Source organism: Zerene cesonia, chromosome 7, assembly GCF_012273895.1.
Source record: "Zerene cesonia ecotype Mississippi chromosome 7, Zerene_cesonia_1.1, whole genome shotgun sequence".
Classification (NCBI taxonomy): domain Eukaryota; kingdom Metazoa; phylum Arthropoda; class Insecta; order Lepidoptera; family Pieridae; genus Zerene; species Zerene cesonia.
This window is the reverse complement of record NC_052108.1, coordinates 1,005,186-1,022,904: the sequence shown is the minus strand read 5'-3', so window position 1 is coordinate 1,022,904 and position 17,719 is coordinate 1,005,186. Positions and strand designations below refer to the sequence as shown.

General features: G+C 32.3%; 1 protein-coding gene across 1 annotated transcript in view; it reads left to right on the top strand.

The window, feature by feature from the left end:
- Nucleotides 1-1,299: 1,299 nt before the first annotated feature.
- Nucleotides 1,300-17,719, top strand: part of LOC119828184 — a 172,872-nt gene continuing 156,452 nt past the window's right edge. The window contains exon 1 of the mRNA XM_038350285.1: nt 1,300-1,490. The gene's annotated coding sequence lies outside the window, so the exon portion shown is untranslated. The remainder of the gene's footprint in view (nt 1,491-17,719) is intronic.

Genomic DNA, 17,719 nt, shown 5'->3' with positions numbered 1-17,719 from the left:
GCGGTCCGCCCCGGCTTCATCCGTACACATAGTTTACAGCAGTCATTTCAACAACATACGCAACGCTGATAGAATTTTCGAAATGGCTTCTCCAAGGCAGGCGTGCCCTTACATAGATCGCATCTCTGCTTAACATCAGGTAGGGTAGCGATCAAACATCTGTCTATCATCACCGATTTTTTATATACTTAATAGGTATATAAAAAATCGGTCCAGTGAGGTTAGCGTGTTCAAATCATTTTCATCAGCTTTATATTTGAGTGGGCCTGGTGCGTTCCATACATTTTTAATGCGCCTATTAAATAGCGAAAGTTATGTTAAGTTATTGTTGATTAAGAGTTTTAGACACTTCGAATTGAAAATACATTTTTCTTACGATAGATTTATAGATAAAATAGCGCACTAAAATGATCTTATTCAGATTTAAAGATGTCTAGAAAAGTTCCTATTACAAAATTTTAAAAGTAAGCTGATGTAACTTTTGCATAAACTACTTTTAACTACGATTTAAAACACAGAGTACTCTGTTTTCTAAATTGGTTAAACATAAATATTTGAATAATAAATGTTTGATATTTCATTAATACTGAAATATCCGTCACCGCAGCGAGACTCAGTCGGTCTCATATTTTATTTGAAAAATATAAGTTGGTCAAACATGACCCAAACTCGTCGATCTCCATCCTTTTCTAACCACTAGCTTTATCGATTTTCCGTCTCTGTTGCACCAACCCCTGAAACGTTCATAGATTATGTTAGTAATAGACACGAATGGTATTATGGAAATAAATTTATGTATTAAATATATAATACCATCAAATTAGACAAATAGTTTTATTTTCTCTTAACTTTTTCTTTTTTATTTCTAATTTATAGTAAAAATATAGTGGTTTTATTGTTTTGTGTGCATGTATATGCATAACACCAATTCATTGCCTCGAGTCATGGATTTTGTCATACTCTTGCAAACTCATGTTTATTAATTCTAAAAAATTATTGTGATTTTAATTTATTTTAATATTCGTACCATATAATATAAATAATAACTCACTTCTTTCCTCATAAAAAGGCATTGCATTGCATATTGGCGTTTTAATTGGTAACTGAATCACTTCTATTTTAGGTTATTATATCATGCTATCATTTTATATTTATTGACATCGAATATAAGAAATAAGTTAGGTTAATTCGGTCTAAGCTAACGTACCAAACACTACATCTATTCCCCATACTCTTTGACCCGTAGTATCGAAACGTAAGATTTTCCCACCCCTCTGTTCCCAGTGTTACACAGCACGCCTCACGGTTAGCACGTGCTAGTGATATAATCGATAAATAAACACGAACAAAATGTAACCACAAACGATATGCGATCACGCGACACCCAAACGGGCACGCCATGTCTCAAAATGCAGATATATTAGAAACAATCTGTGTTATCGCTGAAGTCATTAGTGATTTTGGATGTTCGACTAATATTCTAAGTACAGGTGAGTCGGTAACAAGGCCTTTTTTTGATTACAACGGTTTTCATTTCGCTTCAAAAATAGCCGTAATGAACGCTTCAATGTGTTCTTTAATGATTTTTTTTAATGCAGAGAGCGTTAATTAAAAGATGGCGAAGTGCTTTTATTGTGATGTTAATTAAACTGCATATGTGTGTATCGAAATTATTTATCGTTGTATGGCATACATTGTTGTGCCTGAGATGCAAGTTATATTGAAAGAGGTTTTATAATTCATTATTCTTTTTTTTCAAACAATTATACTATTATTTATGCCAATTTCAATTGGATTTTTCTGCCTTCATCGAAAAAAAATATTGAAACTATGGCAATAGTGAGATTTTAAGAATTTTATGGCGAGTTTAAGATATAGGTTATAAATAATGGGAAAGGAATCTAACTATGAGAGCGGACAAAAATATAAGCTAAGCTTACTTAGCTCGTTAAACTATTTAAAAAATTACGTTTAAATAAAAAAACAAAATGTATTATGTATTGCTTTAATAAAAGAGAACTCTTAAACGCGTCTAGAATGAGAATTATTAATGCGATATTGATATAGGAATACCTAAATGGTGAATTAGGTTTCAACGCCTCGCAAAAAGGGATGGAGAAATGTGATCCTTTGGGCATTAAAATTTGACAGAAGTAGTTCCAGCCCCAGAGAGCTTTTACAATGTACGAGTAGTTCAGTTTTGCTGGTGTTGCCAGCGTTGTGTTTATCTAGTGCAATATAAAGCGTAATTTATTATGTGTGTTGGTTTATGAGGTCTATGTTATATGGGTCTGTATTATTTATTATCTGTTATCTGAATTAAATTAAAAAGAAAAACGATACCAAAAAAATGCTGAATTGTGTTTTTGGCTATTATGTATTTTTATGTAGTTTGTGTTGTTTTGATTACAAAAATATAGTCAAACGTATATTTTGTAATATAAGTATAATTCTTTATTTTATATATTATAACATTTAACTCAAAGACTGACTGACTGGCATAGTGCATCTATCAACGCACAGCCCAAACCACTGGACGCATCGGGCTGAAATTTGGCATGCAGATAAATGTTATGACGTAGGCCTTCGCTGATTTTGATAGTTAGAAAGGATTTTGATAAATTCTACCCCCAAGATGATGAAATAGGGGATGAGAGTTTGTACCACGAAAATTTAGTAAGCTGCGGGCAAGAGCTAGTTATTTATAAATAGGATATTACATGTTTTGTGAGTATTTGTAACTTAATGCGTATATTGACAATTGACGTACATTTTATCTTCGAAGCAGTTTGATGATTTATTTAATGGAATTAAAAAGGTTTTCAACTCAAACCGTATTTTTATACTTATACCTTTTAACTGGGTCAACTAGATTCAATAGACGCCAGGTTGGTTTAGATTCTTTATTTATAAAAGGGGTTTTTTGTAGGATAGATTATGGATACCGTTATTTTTAGTGTTTTTCTTGATATTCTGTTTTAATCTTATATGTGGTTTTAGGTGTTCATAGAAATATTGATAAGTTGCATATTTTAAGTGTCTGAGGATGCATTAGGGATACGATAATTTTTGAAGAATTATTTTATTCGAAGAGGCTCGGTAGTTATGTATAATTTTTTTAAACGCTAAAAACACAAAAAACACAAATATTGTATACTGACCAAGATACGGCTCTCTGTGATTTTTGGTTGGTTTGTTAATAGACACATATTTTTTTATTTTTACATATTATTACAGTATATGGAATTATACTCTTATATATTATATATATTACTAGCAAACCCGGCGAACTCCGTTTCGCCACCAGATGGTTGTATGTGAAAAATGATTTTCCCGCTTTTCAGTTGAAATTTTTCCTGAATTTTCTATGCTATAAACCTCATGGTGCCCGAGACCTTTCCAACGAATGCAAAACCGTGGAAATCGGTTCGTGCGTTCTGGAGTTATAGCGTCAGGAAGGAAAACCCGACTTATTTTTATATAGTAGATTAAAACACATATTGCTCAAAATGATTGAAAATGTAGATTTAATTAAATCTTTAGATAAAATAACAAATTATTACAACAGAAAGTGTATTATTGACCCTGGTTTAATTAACCAATTATTACCAAGCTTTTTGTTTCATTATTTAACCGAGGTAAAATTTAGATTGCGTTTGATAAACACATGGAATCAACGTAATACATGACCTTTTACAATCTACGTAGACAAGCAAATCTATTCTGTAGTGAAAGGGCCTCTACGCTAAATATCTGGTTTGTTTAAGAACTAATGCCATTAAACCTCGAAAGCACCATTTATTGGTGAACTATAGCATACACTTTTGTATTGAAAACTTTATATAAAAAATTATGTTAATATAAATTGATAGTTTAAGAGAGTATTTGGATCGGTCGAGCTGTTCTGTTTATATATTTGTAAAAGTCGATACCTATAAATATACAACTTAAAATTATATTTATACCAGAACAATATAACATTAAGTTTAGTTAAACCCAAATAATAAAAATACTTTTAAGTGAAACATCGGGGTTTTATCGTAACGTATAATGCTCGTAGACGTTTGCTACGAACTTCGTAGACTTCTACGTACCTACGACGGAGCTGTAATTTCTAAGTTTTTTCGGTTCAAAGTGCACAATTTGCTTTTTATAGCATGAAATAAAGATAAAATTAGAAACATTTCAAAGAATAGAATAAACTCGATCGTGAGGCTGAATTCGAACGTGCGTCTTTCCATCCACGGTGCTATGATAACCCATGATCTTCAGCAACCAATTTTTTTATTTTTTACTATATACTGCGTAAAATGTGGATTAGAAAATTTAAGTGAATAAATAAATGGATCTTATGTAGTAGGTACTAACACTAGTACAAGATTTTACTAACACTATATTGGCTATGTGGCCAATAATATACGATATTTTTTTATTATTATATGGTTTCGGTTTTATGTGCCTATTGGACACTTTATTCCATTAATCATAAAGTGTAAAGTATTTTTGTTTAACAATAGCATAAGCAGCAGTCAGCAGTACCGGTGTTACCCGCTTAATTCTCGTTTCCGTTGTATTCCTGATATAATAAAACCTAATATAATTCTAATAAAACCTATACTTGGTCATTTCTCGAATCACAAACTATCTTAGTGCCAATCGTCCTTTCGTTTTTTTTTTCTTTTTTGACGTGACAACGACTTAAATTAGGTTGCGGCTCGGAGTCACTCATGAAAAAGTGTAACGCCCGGTAACGTTACGATGAGTCACCGAACTATGATCGGTCCGCCGCGCGCGCAGCACTAGAGAATTAGGCGCATTGAATCGGCGCGTGCTTGTGTCTCTGTCTCTGTCTTTCTCGAGCGTTCTTGGCGTTGTCACGTAAAATCTTCGCCCGTAAAACCGACTTTACAGGCAACTATTTTTTTTCGTCCAAATCGCTTCTATGCTTTAAGCGTGAAAAAGAGGCAGACAGGCAGTTATATAGAATTACTTTGTATGTATAATATTAGCAGATTATTTGCTGATTTAGCAATATAATTATGAGCTATGGTATAATTTAACAGCAACAAGAAATTCTATAATTATAAAATACTAGCTGCGCCCCGCGGTTTCACCCGCATAAGACTGTATTCCGTAGGAATATCGGGATAAAAAATTGCCTATGTGTTATTCCAGTTGTTTAGCTATCTACGTACCGAATTTCATTGCAATCGGTTCAACAGTTTTTGCGTGAAAGAGTAACAAACATACACCTCTCACAAACTTGTGCATTTATAATATTAGTAGGATTATAATATGTTTTCAACTTTTAAGGTAACAATGGACTTGATCTTTCACTTCATCATCACAATTAGCGCATATTTCTCTCATCTGTAGGGACATAGTTTAAAATAAAAGTCCTATGAGGGTTCAGGCCATAACCCACTTCCCGTCTATCCTTTGACTACGCGAGCGAAGCTGCGGGTGGGAGGGTAGTCAATGTATAATCTTACATAATAATATAATAAATACCCTGTTAATTAAATGCACGTGTGGTTTTGAATCATACACTTTAATAAATTATGAGCAGATTCATGGAAACTATATAAATGTTAATTAATATACGTAGAATTTACATTTACTGGTTATATTTTAACAAATATAATTATTATGATGCATATTTATTACATAAAGCGGTCCACAGGTTTAATTTTTAATTCGACTTTGCTTGTGTTTTTTTTTTATTTACATCTTATACGATTTTGTCCTGCAAATCTAATATATGTATAATTTTTCAATTTCATGCAGTCGTTTTGAAGATTGTTTAATATATTAAGATGACTATTACAAATTAGATACGGTTTCCTCCATTCTCGTATTGGTAACATTAAGATCTACCCCATAACAGCGACTAGAATTTTATAATCTGTACTCATTTCATTCGGAGCTGTATAAATCTTCTTTATAGGTGTCCCGGGAGCAGGGTTGCCACAGAAAAACATATAACCCATAAAATGCTGGGAGGTTAAAGTGTTGCCCGCTTATAATAAACAAGGATCTAATATATAAAGAAAATTGAGTCTCGTAAGCCCCAGGGGTCCAAACCAGACAGTATACAGTAGGATTTGAACTATGCTTTCTAGTAAGAAAGTTTTATTACATACGTAAAAGGTAGAATGAAGTTTTTAAATGACTTCTTTTACATTCGAAAGTTTTAGTAAATATTAATTTTTGCACACCGACAGCAGACATTGTAAAAAACAAATTTTGTATACAGGTTTAACAGTATTTATGAGTAGAAATTAAAAACTTTTTAAACGGATTTAAACGCGATTTATTCGTTATATTATTAACCCGACGTTTCGAACACTTTACAGCGAGCGTGGTCACGGGGAGACTGAGATGTTACATGTCAATGTTTGTACAAAGTTTTTAATTTCTAAATATATAATACTCGCGTAAAATCAAACACAAGAAAATACTAAGTATTTATGTGCTCATAAATAAACAATTCAGATCACCACTGCTCGAAACGGTGAAGGAAAACGTCTTGAGGAAATTGGCGTGCCGAAGAAACAAAAAGTTCGATTAGTGATATTTACAAACTCGCACTTGGCCAGCGTGGCGGATTAGTGCCAGAACTTTTTGAGATCATGATGGTTTTATAAACAATTTTATAATTTTATAACCTAGAATATGTATAGAATATAATAGATTTGTTATATGTTGCTTTCGTTTTGTTCGGGTTGACCTCGATGAGGTCCACAAAATACCTATGCCATTCAGAATTATCCAAAACCGTTATAGTGGTTTCGGTTCGAGTTCGAATCTTGTTTCGTAAATTTTTTTTTCTCTTTGTCCTATTCTTTCAAAATTTCTCATTTTTAAAACATTAAAATGTTATAAAACCATAAATTAAATGTATGTTATTGTCACAACGAAGAGAAAACAATATATCATTATATATCTCTCTTCGTGGATATTTTCTAAAGTATCATCCAGGTATCACCAATTCTTATTCGTTGATCAATTAATTATATAAATGCTCAAAGAATTATTAATTTTCTCAAGAGCTATTGAGCTTATGGGTCTTTATGTTTTTAATTGGACTGAGATTGTGGATGAGATTGCGGAAAATTGTTATGAAGGTTTTAGTTGGTGTCGTTGCTATAATTGAGTTTAGTTACTTATAGGTGTGTTCGTATGATCTTTTTCTTGAGTATGTTAAAACTAAAAACTGTACAAAGGATTTTCTGGTTGTTTAATATTTAACGTCTCATTACACTAGTCCATTCGACTGAGTTTTTATGGCTTTTTTATCTCGGAGCTTTCGACTAGGTAAACCGATTGAATGATTCTGTTTTATTTGAAAGCTGGTGTCTCCCGTGTGGTTTCATTGAAATTTGTTCTACTTCTGATAACTTGAAGGGGATTTAGTATTATGTGAAAAATATTCACATAATACTAAATTAATTATGTATTATAAAAAAGTTTTCGTGTGAAGTTATTGTTTTATGAAGTTCATTAATATTTTTGCATCTTAGCGGTTCTTATAGTTTTAAAAGTGATTGACAGAGGAGTGAAAGAGGGAGAGAGCTATTGGTGTTCAATTGGATTATAGATGTGGGTGTCTAAATAGTAATCCTTTACATATGAAAATCTAAAGATAAGTAAATACCTAATGGACTTTTAAGACCTTCCTTCCTTCTTTATTGAATATATTGATTGAATTTTTAGTTTTATAGCATTGAAATGCTTTATAAATGAGAAATTTTGAAAGAATAGAAATAAATCAATCACGAGGCGGGTTTGGAACCCGCATTGTTTGCCAAACCGTAGCAACGAGAATGAGTTTTTAGTTGTTTAAAGACTAATTTAATTTGAAATATTAACAATATAGCATTTGTTGTATATTAGGTATATGATGGATAAAAAGGTTCTTTCGACTTCTCTTACAAGTAACAACAAGTAATAATAAATTGATATAACTATATAAAAAATAACAATTTCAATACTGGATCAGATTTTTCAAATGTATAATTTTTATAGCCTTGTGTTGAACTTTGACTTTTGTGTGTGTTGATAATTTTAATTAGACTTTTCGACTTGTAATGTTAAAATTTTGTTATTACGTAATAACGGGCAGCTGAAATAAATTGTATTATTTATGTAATTTTTGATAACTTTGTACACACATTATGCAAATGAAATTGTTATGATGGTTTGTAAATAATCTGAAACACTGAAGCTAAGCTGACCCATAATTCGTTGTTACTCAACTTTTTGGGTCAAAAACCGTTCTATTCAACACAAAGGCGGAATGATACTGGGCTATTGTTCATTAATGCATTGCTATTATATGGGAAATGTCAAATGTCGAGCCAATTCATTGTGGGACAGGTCCGGATTTCGTCTTGGTTAAGAGATACTCTAATATTGTGACATTGAGGTGAATGATAAATACATTAATTGTATGGTTTTAATGAACTAATTTGTATAACATATGAGTGTACGTTTAGCGACTAAAAAGAACTGTGAATGAAAAAGGAAGAGTTATAAAATGTAGTTAAATACAACGATGTCTTGTCTTATGACGAGATGTTTTAATTTGATTTGATTTAATAAATTATTAGTATGATATTATATTTGTATGGCAAATATGATATTTTGTGACCAGCAGTTTCTCTCTAGGATCAGATTACTAATATTGATATTTATATTCGAAGTTATTGGTACCATTACACGGTACATTTCAATATAATAATTCTATCGGATTGACTTTCTGACATCTGCCAACCCGCACTTGGCCAGCGTCGTGGATTAAGCCTGAACCCTCATAGGAGGCCTGTGTCCCAACAGTGGGAACATATATGGGCTGATAATGTATGATGATGATGATTGACTTTCAAGTCTTTCATGAAACATAATAACAATAAATCTTTTCTACAAAGAAGGTCACCCACTTTCCTGGGGAGGAGGTGTCACTCCAGATTCTATAATGGAACTGGGATCCAGCAATTTCCTGCAATTTATTGATTTTTTAATAATTACAATTTTTACATTTATCCAACACAAAAATCATGTCAATCGGTTAAAAATACACGGAGCCATAAAGTAACAAAACAAAAAAAAATGCAGTAGAATTAAGAACCTTTCTTTTTATGAACGTCTGATACAAAATAAATCTCATTATCGAAGACTTTCGCATACAAAATATTATAAAATATAAATAAAAAAATGAAACTTAACATAAGTTGACTAGTTATGTCAATAATTTGGTTATTTAAAACTTACAGTAAATGCCATTCAAATAATATAATTAAAACCAGAAGAGTTTAAAAGAGCAAAGAGCAAGACACAATCACGCAGTCTGCATTTTAATTCAGGAGTACAATTTTATCATGAGAAATTCTAACGTTAAATAAGAGTAAGTCTTTATAACGTTCCATTTAAATTGCAAGACCACAGTTCTACATTTTTCTCTATACTGATTGTGGAGAGAGATGAATTTTTAACTGTCAATGTTAGGAATTTGTCAATGAAAATGTAAACCACTAAATTGATAAAAGGTACCTCTTACCCGTCGCTATTACTGACATAATAATCGCGATTCCAAAAATATTAACAAAATTGTAGTATGTTTTTAATAAATTACTACTTTCAATGAGTTCTTGAAGATTATTAAGGACTAATTTAAATAAATTATGATAAATACAAATAAGAAATATTAGCTACCGATAGAATGTATCGGAACATATTATATGTAATACTGATAGGTAGATGTAATAAGTATATAATATGTATAAACACAATTGTGAATTGACTTTAGAAGCAAGTTGTTTCTCCTAAATACAGGTTGGCCTGCAATTTAGCTAGGGAAACATCAGCTTTATATATTGTAAAATTTAAAAACATATGTAAGACAAACTGTTTATATAAACTAAATTGTAAATTTTAAAAATATGTGTATGTATGAAAACAAATATAAATAAAATAAATAAAAATATTTGCTTATTTGAAAGTGGACTTTAAAAGTACCGTAGGTGACCAGATCGTTAAATTAAAATATTTTTTGCAGAAACAGAAGTCATTTCTTACCGTTTCTACCTTGTAAAACTTATATGATTCTCCCTATTGGAAGTCTTACCTCTCAAACGTGTGCTGCAAAACACATTCACATAAAACAGTCTGATTTAAATTATTTATCCGCTCTCGTGAATCTTTGAAAGTGTTTTGTATGATCCAGAACACCTCATGCCAGTTTCTATTTCAAATTCCTTTTGCTATTCGATCTCTTTTATTTATAGCCATTTTCAGATTAGGTAGTATTTGTTGCAATTCGCGGAATATGGGCATGATATTGCAAAAACATGAAATAAAATAGCACCAAGACACAATAATTTAACCTAAAATTATCCGGTAGAACCTAAGATTCACCAAATCTCGATGATAAATGTCTGAACAGCTCTTTAATGTCGAACTTTTACCAACGTTCACTTGGTAAATCTTAGGAATACCTCTAAATCACGGTAAATGTTGAAAAACATTATTTTCTATTAGAATGCAGCATATGCTTTATGTAGAAAGTCTTTTTTACAATTGTTTTGTGAATATCAAATTATAAGAAAAATACTGACGTTCGAAACAAAATAGCTGTTCGAACATTTACCATTGAGAGTTGGTAAATAATAGGTTTTATTGCAGTTCGGGCTTTTACAGTAACATATACACCCGTACCGTTTATTATATTTCTGTAAAAGCAGAGTATAAATTAAAAAAAAGGTGTGTGTGCGATTCACACATGATAGAAGTGAAACATCAGTAAATCGACAAAAGAATGAGATGAATATATATAAAATACTATGTATATTTCTGTCTCATTCTTTGCCGGCTTTATTCTACACATTTTTGAATTTGTGTCTCTTACCTGTCGTTTTTCCGTTGCATCAGGTTTGAAATCACAACGATTCTAAAGAAGTTTCACTTCAAAAACACACAAATACAAAAATATAAATCATAACTAATTCAAACATTGTTCTAATACCTCCCTGTAATGTCATCAGAATACAGGGTGGTCTATAACCGTCCATTAACTTTTTGCGAGCTTCGTTTGGGCCTTGAATGCTTTCCGGACAGCCTGTATTAGCTTTTATTACTTAAGTTTCGTTTGTTTTCAATGGGAATAAACGTTTACTTAATGTGTGTTATAGTTAAATTTAAAAAAAGATCACAGAGAAAATAGACGCACCCTTACTCATATTGTATTTGTTAAATTTCGTTTGTCTGTCGTTCTTACACGTAACAACGGAGCTATTTATAATGTCACGTTTGTGTCTAGATATAACATTTATAGCTTTGTAATATTATTAATATTTTGTGTCAACTTTGACCATCTGCCTCTGTATATGAAAAAAAAATACAAGCAAGTATACAGGGTGATTATATAATTTTAAACTATTTAACAATTTTAAACTAAAAATATAATTTTAAAGCTAAACAAACAAAACACTACACTCAGGATTCGCATAATTGTAATTTAAATTTGTTGTTTCCGCTGCCAACTTGCATAGAGTCCACGCTACAAATGTCTTGTACAGCTAAACATTACGTTCGTATATTTATATTTAATTAATTTACTAAGCAATTTGCTAGTTGAAAAAATAGCCCGCTGTAGATAGTACTTAATTTAATTATTATTTTTTTATTTTTTTTTATGCCACAGCGGGCAACTGAGCTGGTGGTTCGTCTGATGGTAAACGATCACCACCGCCCATGAACATTCGCAGAGGCTCAGACCTCTGAGAATGCGCTGCCCGCTTTTAAGGGATAAGGGATAAGGAAAGGATTGATGACTGGAAAGAAGGAATGGACTGGGAAGGGCTAGAAGAGGAAATAGGCCTCCGGCTCCCCCACTCACCTTACGAAACACAATAGCAAGCTATTATTTCACGCCGGGTTTCTGTGGGGGTGTGGTACTTCCCCGGTTCGAGCTGGCCCAATTCGTGCCGAAGCATGCTCGACTCCCACAATAAAATAACGTAATAAGTTTCATCGTGCGAATCGTGTACACTTCAGCACGAATTGGGCGTCAAATAGTAATATGCATAATCTAAATAAAATATTACTTTTTTAAGTTGATTTATAAACGTGCGGATAGACAATACACGACCATGTTATTTACTGGTCTATTATCTACTATCCATCCCGATTGCTCTAAATATCGCATTTACGAGCCATCTCACATAAATCATTCTCCGAAAAATGGTTACAGAGATAAATAACGGAGGTTATAGATAAATATCTCTTATGTTCCGGGCCGAGGTCATTAATCCACATTCGTCTATTCACAAATGTTTGTCTATAAGAGCTAATCCATAGAAATTTGTTATGAAAGAAGTGGTTGATACCTTTTGTGATATCGTGTACTTGGTGGATTTGTAAATGTTTTTTCAGTTATTTTTCCTGATTAACTTACATTTATATTCTGGAACTAGCTGTGCCTCGCGGTTTGACCTACGTAGTGAATATTACTCGCTGACCCGGCAGACGCTGTTCTGCCTGTGTTATTATTTAGGGGTATGAAAATGTCCGGATTCACAGACCTACCCGATATGCACACAAAGTTTCATAAAAACCGGTTTAGTCGTTTTGGAGGACTATTGTGGCTAACATTTTGATACGAGAGTTTTATTTATATAGAGATAAAGCCTTATAGCCTTCCTACCGATGGACTGTCTAACGGTGAAAGAATTTTGCAAATCGGACCAGTATATCCTTAGATTAGCACTGACAAACAAACGAAATGTTCAGCTTTATAAATCGTTAGCGGTTGGTCACCTACATATCCAAAGGTCCAATCTTATATTAGATATTTTAAAATCAGAGATTCTGAGATAACCACGTTCGAACAAACAAAAGTTATTATTTACTAATCTTCTTAATACAGTCTTGCTCTGTAGACACCAACGACTCTTTGCTATACGTATTAAATTAATCTGATTTCACTGAATTTTATTTCCAATTAAATATATGATCTGAAAAATTGCTTATCCTACCTCCTACTAATATTATAAATGCGAAAGTTTGTAAGGATGTGTGTGTGTTTGTCGGTCTTTCACGCACAAACTACTGAACCGATCGCAATGGAATTTGGTACATAGATAGGTGAACAACTGGAATAACACATAGGCAACTTTTTATACCAATATTCCTACGGGATACGGACTTACGCGGGTGAAACCGCGGGGCGCAGCTAGTATTATATTATCACAGATAAAACAAGAGCAATATGCATAACCCGTCGATGGTATCGCTTGCAAAACGATTAATCTCTATTAATCGAGTCCATTGCGAGCCACTGGAGGCTACAAGAGCTGACGAATAATCGATATTGGTAATAGTAATTGATGTTTTAGATTGAGATCTCGTTAATCATGTGGAAGTTATATCTCTGTGTAATTTTCCCGTTATATGTTAAATTTCTGTCCTTAACCACAACACAATGGGTATCTATTATTTTGTATTATCATCGGGGAAATACCACAACCCTATAGAAGATTGAAATTTTTGCATGCTTCTGTGTTTCACACGTGTTTCGGGGAGTCGGAGGCACCTTGTCTTTTCCTCATCCTTTCCCAGTCCACTCCATCTTTCCAATCGTCAATCCTTTCCTTATCCTACACCTGTTAAAAGCGGATAGCGCATTCACAGAGGCACTCCTCAGCAAATAATCACATTACGTTACATACCATCAGGCGAACCACCAGCTCAGATGCCCGCTATGACATAAAAAAGTCCGTTATTCTAAGTCGTAAATCCTATAATCCAATTCCCAGGGAAATCATTTCGGAATAAAAACTTGCAGCGTAAATACGGACCAATGCAACGCACCGTTAGGATACGGTTTTCGATGTCGATAAAAGACAATGTTGCGAATCAATTACATTGATAAATAATGTTTAATTATACATAAATGCTCTTTGAACAGAACGTATACGAAACTATGAAAACTGTCCAATAAAAATAGTCGCGCACGTGCATTCGAGTCATGATAGAAAGAGAAGAAGTTAAGAGATGAATCAGAATTTGATGTAAAAGTATGAGAAAGCATGTATTTGATCGATCGTTGATGGTTAATCTTTTATAATATGTATACATATATGTATGTGTGTGTGTTTCTTACTTGTCCTCATACTCTTTTCTATTTATTATATAATATTGTATGTAATAAAATATTGTTTGAATTTCCTGTATTTATAGTGTATTTGACAGAATGGTAAGCATAATCTAGTATTTTATATTGTCCAACAATCTCCATAGATCACGCTATGGGCCACTGACCACTGCCTTAATGTCTGTCTGAATTCCAGTAAAATGAAACCTCTTATTTATACACGTACGTGTGATTGATGCAATAGATTATAATTTATAAAATGATATGCATAATTTGTAACAATTATTCGTCTATTTATCGTATATAACAACTTTATTTCGTGTACAATTCTAAAATAATCGTTCTTATGACGAGACATGTAAAAGGATTTAAATATTTGCATTGCATTAAGAATTGGTGATGATATGGCAGACCATGTTTTGAATTCGAATTGGCTCATATATTCGTACAACAGCTGCCTGCGGCTTTACTCTCCCCGCGTTTGAATACAAAATAGTGATGTTATGTCTAGACGATAATAATCTGCTTCGAATTTCAGCCTAATTTGTTTTTACGAGGCAAAGCAATGGATGTTTTCACATCCATACATTTCAGTTTTCAATACGAATACATTTAATTAGTGTGTGATGGCAATGAAAAATGTAAACTACGTAATATAACATAAGATCCAAATTGTGATACTGCAAAAACTATTATATTATGTTTTTCTAAAACACTTCCAGTGTTAGCCAGAGGGCTTGATAAATAACAATTGTATTTGTATTTGGCAAATATTCATTCCACATACGTACGTAGGTATGTAGATATTGCCCATGCTACATCCCCAATACTTCTTTCGATTCAACCGACGAAAAAGGAAAAAAACATACATTAAAATGCTTCGATTTTCTGGAGCGAAAGGCGAGAGAAAAAGGACAGTTCAATTTCGCTCGGGAAAAACAAGAACTGGCGAGTGTGATCCGGTTTAATCCGGATATCTGGTTTATACTTCTATGTCTTGTCTTTTATTTGGAACGTGGAATATTAATTAGTGTGTTGATTATACGTTTTTAGTTTTTGTATTTTATTATATCTTTAATGTAGATTATATAAAATCAGCTGTAATGGGAATAGGACAGACTATAAGAATAACATTTTTTAAATGGTTAACTTACTTTGAAGAAGTTTAACTTTGAAGGTTGAGTTATTGAATTATTTCAGATATTACGGCAATAAAAAACACTTGTAGCATGAATACATTTTATTATTTATAATTAAATAAACCAGCGAATAGATTCAGGCAAATTATAATAATATTTGTCCAAAAACAGTATAGAATTTATCACACAGTGATGAGTCATTAAAATTCTGCAACAATAACTAAAATGGACGAATATACACGAACTGAAGCGATAGACTATTCTAGTTGCAAAATTTTCGTCGTACATATTTTAGCAAAACTCAACAAACCATTCGACGTGTTTCTAGTTTGAATAGTATTTCAATATTGTCTATACACTCCAAAATTTCTCTGTTCACAAATAAACACATAGTAAATCTACTATATAAAAATAAGTCGTGTTTTCCTTCCTGACGCTATAACTCCAAAACGCACGAACCGTTTTCCACGTTTTTGCATTCGTTGGAAAGGTCTCGGGCTCCGTGAGGTTTATAACAAAGAAAATTCACGAAAAATTTCAACAGAAAGGCGGGAAAAACGAAGCCATCTGGTGGCGAAACGGAGTTTGCCGGGTTTGCTAGTAATATATATATATATCTGTGGGCATCAACTAGTTACGTGTTAAAACTAATTTAACAAACGATTAAACGTTACGTATTAATTATTATAAACAAATTATTTTGCATTGGTAGGATATTTAGACGATGGGGGACAGTGGTCAATCAGCACACGTTAACCCTTCATTAAAGCGGCATGAACATAATGGAGTTTAGTCGGTAGTCCATAGTAGTTCGACATAGCCCAGGGCCTCCGAAGGCCTAGAGTATGTAATTCATTTTCCACTTTAAAAAAGTTACCCTATTTCTACGAATATACTTTTACTTCAACGAAAACAGCTTTTAATTCAGTGAAAAGTATGAAGCTATATTTTGCTTTTTTTTTCAATTTGCTATTTGCAAAATTATTGCCTCGATCTCTTCGATGTATTGCGGTTTATGAAAGCATACTTCAATAAATGCAAACATTTTTAAATCAATGTAAAACTATCTAATTGGTTTTATTGAAAAGTAAGTATGAAAATATTGAATATTCTGAATTGGAGTAAAAAATAGGTGGTAACTAGGCTACCTTCTAAAATAGAAGGTGACGTAATGGTGATTTCAAAGATCGGTATAGTAGACTACTATTTAACATTCTAAATGAATGTATCTTCGCCGAAGGTTTTAAATTCGACTGTATTTTTTTGGCTTTGTTGCCGATAGCTCCGTGGGTTTTCAATTGAACCATGTCTAACGTCAAATATTATTACTTGAAAACGTAAACAAACGGTAAAACGGAACAATTAAAAATAACATTCTAAATTAAAAGTGCTCGTGGTCAAAGCTTACCTTTAATAAAACCTTTAATAAAAAGGGGTTTTTCAGCAAAACAAAACGTAAACATAAGGGAGATAATTGCGGTCATTTGAGCCGCGAATTATCTGTGTGGGTAAAGAAACGCTTGCATGTGCTTAGCGGCGCAGCAGGGTTGAGTGTAGGGTTACCACTTTTATTAATTTACGATATTTTTTCGGTTGCGGCGCGAAAAATATATTAAACATTGAGTTTTTTGCAACCTTTAAGGATGCTATTAGTATCTGTATTTTATAAAAAAGTGTTTTTATATATTTTAAATTTTTATTACATGGCAATGTTTTGGTATAATTTTGCCAGATTCTATTAAATATTTAATCGAGAAAATACATTAATGATATTATTGTATTTAATGTATTCTATAGATACATATCATAATGTATAAACATTATGATATGTATCACATGTTATGAAGTCAAATTGTATAATTGTCAGCTGTGCATGCATGTATAAAACCTTCGTGAAATATTTTAGACTAGAGAGAAAGAACCAGTATTTTATACTATATATCATTTGGGTCTTCAAATATTGTTTACTGAAATGTTATATAGCTTGCTTTTACATCACGAAATTTGACACTTATTTCTGAAAGTCACGTCACTTTAAAAGTGCTTGAAAGAGCTGACCCTTTTGATTGTCATATAAGCAAAGGCGTAGTCAGATATGACGTGTTTTTTAACCCCTCTTTTCATTGGCTACTAAGCATAAACGGATAAATAGATTTGTACTCATTGTCACATATATATAACGATATCTTGTTGAAAATTATCTTATGAATAACGTATAAGCTGGTTAAATGTTACAAAAATTTCCTCATTTATAAATATTTTTAACAAATCATAAAACGATAGTAAAAGTGTCAGATCTACAACATAATTAAATGGGACCACGCGGGAGGCACCAGTTTTCAAATATAAAAAGGGGCATCAAAATCGGTTTACCCAATCGAAAGCTCAGAGACGATAAAGCCAAAAATAGAAATACGAATTTATAACC